This window comes from Pteropus medius, unplaced genomic scaffold (assembly GCF_902729225.1).
Source record: "Pteropus medius unplaced genomic scaffold, Ma_sr-lr_union100, whole genome shotgun sequence".
Taxonomy (NCBI): Eukaryota; Metazoa; Chordata; class Mammalia; order Chiroptera; family Pteropodidae; genus Pteropus; species Pteropus medius.
The window spans coordinates 2460819-2472359 of NW_024352149.1; positions in this window are offsets into that span (position 1 = coordinate 2460819).

Consider the following 11541-nt stretch of genomic DNA (forward strand, 5'->3'; position numbering starts at 1 on the left):
GTGAAAGAGAATGCACTGACAGGTATATCTCAGGCCTATGACAGTTTGGGGAAGTAGTAATTATATAGAAACTGGAAGGCTGTTGCCATTTTAAAAATATGAACTATAGTTATAAAACTTTTAATGACCTATTAAATTTATTGCCCATGTCATTTCTGGGTCAGTTTCGGTTGACTTATATTTTCCCCTCCTAATGGAATGTATTTTCCTGCTTATTTGCTACACTTCTTATTAGCTACAAGACATTGTGAATTTTACCTTGTATGGTGCTGGCATCATTCACCATGAATAATATTTGTTTCTTTTGTAATTAATTGTGTTTATCTAGAAGTTTTGTTTATCTGGAGATTTACCCAAATAGATGAACAAGATTTGCTGAAATCAAAGCAAAATGTTGAAAACAAGCATAACAAAACTTAGCACAATCATTCTCTTATGAAGCACCATTATTTATCTATATGAAAATTCTAAAATAACTCAGCAAAAACTGCCATTGCAAAGGAGGTACTAATAGAATTTTGTGTTATGATGATCTATGAGAGCTTCAAAGAATTTTAAAATGTTGGGGAGGGTAAAAAATATTATTAGTTTAAACTGTAACTTTAAAAAATGAGAATTACAAGGAAAAAAACAAGTCTTTGTGTTTATAATAAGGTTTATATTTCCACCAAAAAAACCTTTCACCTTATATACCTGTTTAAGATAGTTAAAAGTTATCGCTTTCAATTTAATTTCTTGTAATTCTTTACATCCTGTTCAATTTTCCACATATTTATATCTCACGTATATCTTATGCATGTTATATAGGAAAAGGTAACGTTTACAAATATATCTTAGTGTTTAACAATGCAAACCTTAAAATTAATCAGAAATATGGTATGGGAGAAACGTTTAAAATATTATTTTATTACAAAGTATTAATTTTGGAATTATAAAAGTATAAAGACAAGTAAAAAAACTCTACTCCCATCTTCCAGAAATAACCTCCAATAGCTTTTTGAAGTATAGAGTCTTTTCATCATATACACAACTACTTTATAAAATTGACATTGTATTATTTGATTTTTTTCAGTTAGTTATGTTGTCAATATTTACCCATGTAATTTAGTGATTTTCTACATCACGATTTTTAATAGCTGTATAATAGGCCATCATTTAAATATACTTAACCATTATCCTATTGTTGGACTTTTAGGTTATTTCTTATATTTAATGTGAATAACAGGCAGATGAAATACAGCACAATAGAGATTGGAATAGGAAAAAAGAATAGGAAACTGGATGCCTGGACTCTCTGGCCCGCTCTGAGTGGTTTTGGATAAGTTATTTCACCTCTCTGAGTTCTAGTTTCCTCACTTAGAAAATTGTCAGGCTGAACTAGATGACGTTCTGAGTCCTCTTTAGTGCTAACACTGACAGACACCAGGACTTCCGGGATTAAAAATCACTTAGGTGGGAAAGGTTTTGAGTAGGGTGCTGCAGTGGAGAACTCTGAACAATTGGAAGGTAGCAAAAGCGCCTACGCTTTGCGGATTATTTACAGAACTAAAACAGGAATAAGTGAGCATTGGCACTGGTCAAAGTGGGAAAGTATCAAAGTACCTCTGATCATGCCAGCCCTTTCCTCTCCTCTGAGAGCTAAGAAGGATTGACATCCAACCTTGCCATCCCTCCAGACTCCAAGATTGTGTCAGTCAGTTGGAGCATGATGCTTACAAGTGTGATTGGGCATTTTACACTGTTTGCATTTTCAGCTTTATTAACAAGTTTTTTAAAAATACAGTTTAAAAATGTATATTAATTTAAAGGTAACTAATTCAAAAATTTACTCTTTTAATGGAGCTAAAGTTAAAGACTGAAAAACGAAGAACATTGGATAATAAAAGTTCCGTATAATAAATAGATTCACTCATTCTTACATTTAATAAATACTTATTGAACATCTACTCTGTCTAGTCCCAGTTCCAGGGGCGGAGAAATATAGGGAGGATGTACGACAAACAAAGCCTTAGATCTCATGAACTTAAATTCTAGGAGAGGGAGACAGATAATAAACATATTATGTTGTTATAGTATGTCAGATGGAGCTACTTACTAAGCAGGAAAAAGGAATTAGGGTAAAGGAATTAAAAATATGAGAACTAGGGAAGAAGTAGATATTTTACATCAAAGGCACAGGAATGGGCACTCCAATAATGTGACATTTGAAGAGAGACCTGATGTCTAAGAGATCGAGCCATGCAGACCTCCCAGGGTAAGAGTGTTTTAGGCAATGTCGATGGCAAGTGCTGTTTTGAGGCAGGAGGGCATGGGGTGTGTTCTATGCCACCATTAGTAGAACAAACAGCGAGGAGAAAAGTAAAACATGAAGAGAAGCAGACGAGTGGCAGATCCTATAGGCCTCTATCAAGAACGTGGCATTTATTCTGAGTCAGATGGAAACAATTATAAGATTTGGGACAGGGGAGTGACATGATCTGACTTAGGCTTTAAAGTGATCTTTTTGGATGCTTTGTTGAAAATAGTCATGGGTAGGAATGGAGGAGTAAGAAGGGCAAAAGCTAGGGAAAACAAGTTAAAATGCTATTGTGATGATTCAGAGAGATGCAATATTGTCTATACTGGGGTAACAGTGTGGGAGGGTGAGAATGGTCTTTGCTTTGGTGAATTTGAAGGTATAGATAAAAAGATATGCTGATAGATTGGATATTGTGTATGAGATTAAAGGAGAATCAAGGATGACAGTAAGGATTTAGACCTGAATAACTAAAAGATGGAACTGCCACCTACTGAATTGAGAAAGATTTTGCAGCAGGAGGTTTTAGGAAATAATGAGTTCATGTTGAAGCATGTTCCATATGGGATGCCTGTTAGAAACCCCAGCAGAGAGTTCACAGAGGCAGCTGGATATCCAAGTCTGGACTTTGCGGGACTGGTCTGCTCTAGAGATAGACATTTTGGGGTCATCATCATAAGATGAATTCCCTAAATAACTTTACCCATCCCATAAAAATATTTTTTACCATTATAAGAGTGTATGAAAAACAAACTCAATTAGATCAGAAAATACTTGACAAGGATTTATGCTGGAGTCTTCCTGCAAGTAAAGTCACCCTGATTATTATTTTTAAATCAATCCATGAAGCTTAGATGAAATTCAGCTTTAGAACAATATCTTTTATTGCTTTAGACAATTACTCTAGCTTATGAAAAACATTGCTCTAATCTTCTCCCTTTACACGGGGCAACTATTGACTTAAATGAAATCCGTAACAGAGAGAAGTGAGGTTTCACATGCAATCATTTTATTTTAGAGCTGGAATGATCTTAATCATTTAATCCAGGAGTTTGTTTTACAGAGAGGGAAAAAAATAGAAGTTTAAAAGGTTAAGTGACTTCCCAAGGTCATTCAGCTAGTATACTTATTATTTACTTAATATAACAAGTATTTACTGAGTACTTGGTGCTGGCTGATGTTCTAAGAGTTGGAGATAAAACAGTCAACAATAAAAATAAAGACTCTGTTACATGATCTTTATAGTCCTTTTAGGGGAGCTAGAAAACAAACAAATGTACAACGTGACACATAATTGATAAGTGCCATGAAGAAAAATGAATCAGGATAAGGATTGTATGATAAGTAATTAACTGTCCAAATGGAGACACTTTTTTAAAATAAAGAGAATTGAAAACTGAATAGGATGCCAAGTCAGCAGGCATAAGAGGTATCCAGCATGGACAGATGAAAACATAAATTCACTCAGTTACACTGTATCGAGACTGCTGAAGTGTTGAATTAGGTTTATTTCCTATAAAAGGGTCAGGAATAAGGTGATATGGTGACATCTGAGAAGAGATCTGAAGACAGAGAAAGCAAGAGGCATGCATATATTTGGAATAAGCTGTCACAGGCAAAGGGAACAATGAAAATTCCGAGGAAGGAAGGTTTTGAAGGAACAGCAAGGAGGTCAGTGTGGTTGCTAGGGAGGAAACAAGGGGGAGAATGCAATGAGGTAGGATGATATAGGAATTTTTAGGCTATTAAAGTTATTTTGATTTATTATGCTTGATTTGATAGAAGAACCCATTTGTTGGCTATGAAACAAAGAGTGACATTATCTAATTTTCACTTTCATAATAATCCGGCTGCCCTATTGACAATAGATTGAGGTGGGGATGAGGGTGTTAAAAAAATACCATTTACAATGCTTAGTAACAAACTTAACAAAAGCTGTACATGCTTCTATTTGAAAATTTTATTGCTAAAATTAAAGAAGACCTAAACAAATCATACATTATATTCATAGGTTAGAAGACTTGATATTGTAAAAATGTCAATTTCTCCAAAATTCTGTAGTTTCGAATCACTTCCAGTCAGAACCCAACTAGATTATTTTTTAGTATAAATTGAAAATCTGGTATTGATATTTATGTAGAAATGCTAATTACCTAGAATAAGTTTTAAATGTTTAAATTTGGAAGATTTGTGTTACTTGAAGAATTACTATAAAGCTGTAATAATTATTGATTCTGAATTTAAAAAGGTTAATTAATCAAAATACGAAGTTCAGGAATAGATATCTGTACAATGACGTGTGGCAAATTTATTTTTTTTTAAGGCAGCAATGAAATTAATATAGACAGAGAAGATTATATGTGTTTTTCAGCATATAGTATCAGAAGAACTGGATGTCTACATGGAAAAAAATGTAATTTGACGAATCCTTCACTTCATACTTAAAAATTAAGATGAAATGTAGATTTAAACATAAAAATTTCATCTAAAATCTTCTTAAAGAAAAAATTTTGGAGGATATCTTTACAAACTTGTGGTATTCAAAGACTTCTTAGAACACAGAATTATTAACCATAATAAAAAGTTTGCTAAACTGAACTTCATTGAAATTAAAAACATCTGTTAAAAAAGTCATTATAAAAAAAATTAAAAGGCGAGCCTCAATGGGATAAATGCATTGCCATATATACAACAAAGGATTTGTATTTAGAATATATAAAGAATTTCTAAAATTCAATAATAAAAAGCCAACAAACAATAAAAATTGGCACAAAATTTTGACATTAACACAATATGGTATATGGATGGCCAATAAGCAAAGGCATTAGGGTCGTATAATAAAGGGGAAAAAACCTAATGAGATAAAAATCTACTAAATTGCTGAAATTTAAAAAATAAAACCAATAATGACATGTTATTATTGAATTATTCTATGTTAACCTCGTTAAACTGAGGACTATATTTCCCAGAATTTCCTTTTCTGTTTTAGATTTGGCCAAAAGAGCTATTGTGTATGACTTAAAACATAAATGAAGCAGCGGCCATTACTCTCAAAAGTTTGTTAGTGTCAGATTTAGTGCCAGACAGATGGATCTGTGTCCATTGGGTCTCATTTTCCCAAGTTGTCCAACTCATCTTCCAGGCTGATCAACAGCAGCCCCAGGTCTGCTAACAGAAATTTGGCTGTGGATCCACAAAGATAGTATCTATGCAAGGGAGACAACTTCCCATAGAGCTCACCGTAAACTTCCTCTTCTTGGTTCTACTGTAGTAGCTGAATGTGCTTGTTTGCTCAGATTTCCCTGCAAGCCCTAGCTTGTCTCCTTGTATCAGCACTTAAAGTAGACCCATCAGAGACTTTTTCTGATTCTCCAACAACCCTTGCATTTACTCCAGCTGCTCTCGCTTTCGTGTGAGGTCTAATTTCTACAATAACACTCACATTAGCTCTGCTTCCCTGCCTAACCCTTTATCATTATAGTTCTTGACATAGTTCTCATTTGCATTTGGATCTAATTTAGATAACTAGATCCTCAACTCTGAGTCTGAAGCTGTCATTAAAATGAAACTTTTGAGAGTTCTGGAATGAAAATGATTATATTTTCCACATGAAGAGAATATAAATGATTAGTGGCCATAAGGAAGATTGCAGTAGATTGTAAAAAGATCTCAAAGATTTTCTATCCTTGTAGTAATACTTTTCCCCAATGTGACTTTTAGTTCTTCCCATTAAAGGTGGAGTCTATTTCTTCACCCATTAAATATATTCTTGGCCAAGAGATTTTCTTTGACTTCTGGGACATTAGCAAACATGAACCAAGCAGAGGATAGGAAAGTGAAAGTCATTAAAGCTTACTTTCTCTTGCTGATTTTGTAACCTGGCTAGCATGTGAACGAATCTTCTCTAGCCTCTGAAATATACAAGGCCAAGTCATGTCTGTCATCTCAGTTGACAATGAAGTAACCACCAAATATACAAGTGAGACTATCCTAGTTCCAATGCGCTGGCTCAAATCAGTGTTATTTTATGGCTCTAAGTTGTGTAGACGTTTATTATGAACAAAAATGAGCCAATGCAAATATCAAACGCTGAGAGGATGCCAAGTGACAGCAATTCTAAGTCAGCGATTATTGGAAATGACTCTGGAAAACTACTTGGCAGTTTCTTATAAAGTTAAACAAACACCTACCTTAAGATACAGAAATTCCAGTCTTAGGTATTTACCTAAGAGATATGTAAATACCTGTTCACACAAATAGCAAAATTGGAAATAACCTAAATGTCCATTAACAGGAGAATAAACAAAATGAAATATATTCGGTAACTCAATTCAGAAATTAAAAGGAACGAACCAGAGATACATACCTGGATAAATTATAAAAACATTAGGTTTAGTGAATGAAGCAAAATATAAGAGTATTTACTATATAATTTCATGTATATGAAGTTCTAGGAGGAATATATAAAGAAAGAGAAGCAAGGGAAAATGATAGTACAGTTAGTATGCCCTTATCCATGAGGGAGACTTTGCAAGACCCCCAGTGGATACTCGAACCATGAATAGTACCGAACCCTAAACTTACTGTGTTTTTTCTATACATACATACCTACAATAAAGTTTAATTTATAAATTAGGTACAGTAGGAGATTAACAACTAATAATAAAATAGAATATAGTAATTATAATGATATACTATAATAAAAGTTATGTGAACATGATCTCTCTCTCTCAAAATATCTCATTGTACTGTACTCAGGGATGATGTGAGATGATAAAATGCCTACATGATGAGATGAAGTGAGGTGAGTGATGTAGGCATTGTGATAGTCTTAATCTACTATCGACTTTCTGAGGACCTGCTTTGGGTGATCCTGGAGCATTGAGCAATGACAGTGTCCATGGTTGGACGTCAGGAGCAGACGATGTTGATGGTTGAGGAAATTTAATATTTTCGGACTGCAGCGGAAACTACAAAAAGTGAAACCACGGGAAAGGAAGACTGCTGTCTATGCAAAGGTGTGATTATAATGACAAACCATGGAATATAAGCTGGTCGCGGAAAGAAACTGAGGACACAAGAGCTGATGAATAGTAAATCGACGATAGGATCTACAAAGTGTAGGTCCTGAATGAGCTGAAATGAGATAGAAGGAAAGGAAGTTTTGTAAGAGGTTTAAAGGCTTGAATTGTCACCTTAGTTTTTATTTTCTGCCTCTATGATTATCTTTATTCTCTTCTATCCCCAATATTTCTGTCATGGTTTATGTTCCAGTTAAAAATCAGTTAACTTCAGAGGACTTTATGAACAAAGCAAAGACACTACGATCTAAAATAAATGATCAGCTTTGGACCTCAGAAAAGGGTAATAAAATAGTTTCCAGAACTGACAGAAAAAAAAATACACAATTACTAAAAGCAGAATTATCAAGAATAACAATAAAACAAAAAAGCTTTCCTCTCCTTAAATATATATATATATATATTTTGAAGAGCAGTCTTTCCAGGTAAACAGGGCAAGGATAGTTGTCATTCTTTTTTTACTGATTGAGATATTGAGGGGAGAGCGAGTTGGCAACTTGTTCAAAGTTGCATAGCTAGTAGTTGTTTCTCGAAGCCATTCCCAGAAGACAGGTCTAACTCCAAGTGCACTCTCTCTTAGCAGACTGTGTTAGAAAATGTGTTTTGTCAATCCACAGAAGCACGTGTTGGCGTTAAACTCAACTCTGGGATCTGAGGTAAAAGCCAACAACCTAAGAGACAAACCAACACAATTTTATACCACTAATTCATTCTGACTAAATATTAACTGAAGACTCAAACTGTGGAGGACAGATTGGTCCAAGATGTGACCGCTGCCTGACCCACGAGCTGAACCTGAGCCAAAAGAGGGAGATTGTTTTCTGCAACCAGTGAGAGACTGTCAGATGTAACGATGTTCATTCTGACATAAATCAGCGCCCCTCCCTGCCTCTTGCTCTGTGCTGCTTCCTGAAACCCACCATTGTCCTGACCTTGCAAACATGTAAAGGAATTTTTGTTCCTGGTAATATTTACGTACTAGTATCTGTGACTATTTCCCCTTTTATATAATTCTTTGGTGCCTGTCAATTGGCACAGGCATCCATTTTGTCTTGCAGCTCTTCAAGACATGCCTTGTATGTAAGTTTACCTTAATAAACTCTATTAATTACCAGACTGGAGCGGTCAGCTTTTTTCAATATTTCTCTGCCTTCTGCCTACGAAGTAGATTTTTAGTCTCAGGACCTTTCCCTGGGTCTGCCCATACCAACAAGAACCAAATACAAATATTAACACATAGAGATTTCTATTCATAGTTTACTGACTCTAAAGTGTTTGTTTCTTTATTTGCTTGTTTGTTTTTTAGGGTAATTAGGTTTATTGTCTTTGGGGATGGTTTGTTTTGAGTTTTTTTGTTTGTTTGTTTTAATTTATTTTAAAAACATACCAATGACAACATAGAAGTTCAATGTTAAAACTATTTAACTTTTTATTCTTTTGTTCTCATTTTATTAAAAACATTAGTAGTTGACAGATGGTCACAGGGATGGGGAGCACAGCATAGGGAAGGCAGTTAGCATTAATGTATTGGCTAGGTGGAGAGCCAGAGGAGAGAAAGAGCAATTAGAGGGATCGTTTTATAAACTATATAAATGTCTAAGCAATGTACTGTATACTCGAAACTAATAAAGTAAAATAATAAAATAAAATAAAAAACAAAAACACAATTTTCACTGAGGTAAGTTTCTAAGTAAAAGGCTGTCTCTGCTTAAAATTTAGAAAAGAAATAGCACTTTTGATCTGCTAAATTGGAAGTACTGATAGATCTTTCAGATACTTTTTGTCTAGGACCCAGTGGAATATAACTTTGTTTTTTAAAAAGAGAACATATCTGTATGCAGTCTTCGAATTGCTAAAATTCCCAGGAGGAAGTTCTGAGAAAGCCATTAGATTGCAGGCACGATTGTTGTTGATATAATAATATAGGTCAAATTTACTAATTTTCTATTCACTCTGCCATCTGTAACACCTAATTTTTAAAACAACTAAACCTACATCTTTATGCAAGATGATTGTTTTGATTATTGTTGCATAACAAATGAGCCAAAATGCCAATAGCTTAAAACGACCATCTTACTACTCCTCACAGTTCTGCATGTTGATTGGATCACCTGGGTAGTTCTAGTCTGGAGATGTCTCCTAAGGCCATAGTTATCTCGTGGCTCTACTGGGCTGAAACATCCAAAATGACTCACTCACATGGCTGTCAGTTGATGCTGGTAAGGGGTGGGAGCTCAGCTGGGCATATGGCATCTCACCTGGCGCCTCATATGGCTTAAGCTTTTCATACTGCCCCCTCATATGGCAGCTAGATTCTGAGAGGCAGAGTTTTAGGAGCCAGTCCTCTAAAAGGCTAAAACTGAAAGTGCCATGCTGTCACTTCTGCTATACCTTATTGCTCATGCAGTCACAGCACCAGACTAGATTCATGCCGAGAGAAAATGAACTTCACTTTTCCAAGGAGAGAGTAACAAAGAAATCGCAGCCATCTCTAATCCTCCGGTCAATAAATAAAGCAATGGATTGCATAAAAGGGTTTTTTAAAAAACATTTTATATGTCTACCATTTCTTTAATGTTTATCTCAATGGTAAGTTAATTAAAAAACGTTTTATATGTCTACCATTTCTTTAATGTTTATCTCAATGGTATGTTAATTACATAGCAAATAACACCACATTCGTAATCAGATTTTAGTCCACATTCTATGCTCTTCTTTATTGGGAATTGTTTTACTTCTTTCTGTAGGATACAACTTTCAAGTACAACTTTAGCAACTGTATTCGTTCCCTCATGATAGGCTTTTTTTTTTTTTTCATTTATTTTTATGAAATTAAGGTCACCACTGCCAGAATGTCTTTCAGATCATAAAGCAAGATCTCTCTACCACTAGGTCACGTTTCCCTTTTCTGATCATCAGCTACATCCCACACTGAACATTAAATGTGAACCTGGATAACCCTGTTCATTATTTATTCTGAATTTCTAGACTCTGCATGGTAAAATTATAATTGTGTGGGAAGCAATTTCTGTTCAGTTCAAGAATCTGTTAAAGTCATTCAAGTACCTTGCCCATAGCAACAAAAAGAAGCCATAATGTCATACTTGCAGTTTAACACTGAGCTCTGCAAATTGCACAGGTATAGCTCCTTTTTCTTTTTCATAAAAAAGAGTAGTTCAAATGTCAGAACAAGTATGATGCTATATGAGCACTCAATATTCAAAGTTATAAATCTAAGGGATTTAGTGTTTTCCCTTCTTATTGGAAAATTTATTTTTTAAATGCCCATCATACATATTATTGTGTTTAGTGTGGAGGAATTTACTTATTATATTACATAGCACCTACCCTATGACTCTGTGCTATGATTCTATGACTACCTTGATCGTTGTAGCTGTGAAGTAAGTTTGAAATCATGAGGTGTAACCCCTTCTTTGTTCTTCAAGATTGTTTTGGCTATTTGGTGTCTCTTATATTTCCATGTAAATTTTAGGATCAGTTTACCATTTTCTGCAAAAAAAAAAAAAAAAAGTCAATAGGGTTTGCATTTAATCTGTAGATCATTTGGGGGACTATAGTCTTTTTGGTAGTATTAGATCTTCTGACCCATGAACACAAGATGTCTTTCTATTTGTTTAGATCTTCCTTAATTCCTTTTAATAATGTTTTGTGGTTTTCATTGTGCAAAGCTTACACTTTCTTGATTAAATTTATTTTATTCCTAAGTATTTTATTTTTTTGTTGGTGTTATAAATGTAATTGATTTGTTAATTTCATTTTCAAATTGCTCATCATTTAAATCTTGCTCAAAATATGAGATTTAGAGCTAGCTCAGCAAAGTGGCAGTACACATGATTAATGTACACAGGTCTTGTATATTGTACATTGACCTTGCGTACTGCCATTCTGCTGAGCTAGCTTATTACAAACTAAAGCTGCTAGTTTTTTTTAGTGGATTTATTAAGATTTTCTATATATAAGATCATGTTTTCCACAAAAAGCTAATTTATTTATTTATTTTTTCATTTGGATGCCATTTAATTATTTTTCTTGACCAATTGCCCCAGCTGGAATCTCCAGATAAGGGGATGTGGCAAGAGTAGATATCCTTGTCTTATTCCCAGAAACTTTAAGTTTTTCACCATTTAGCATGATGTTTGCTCC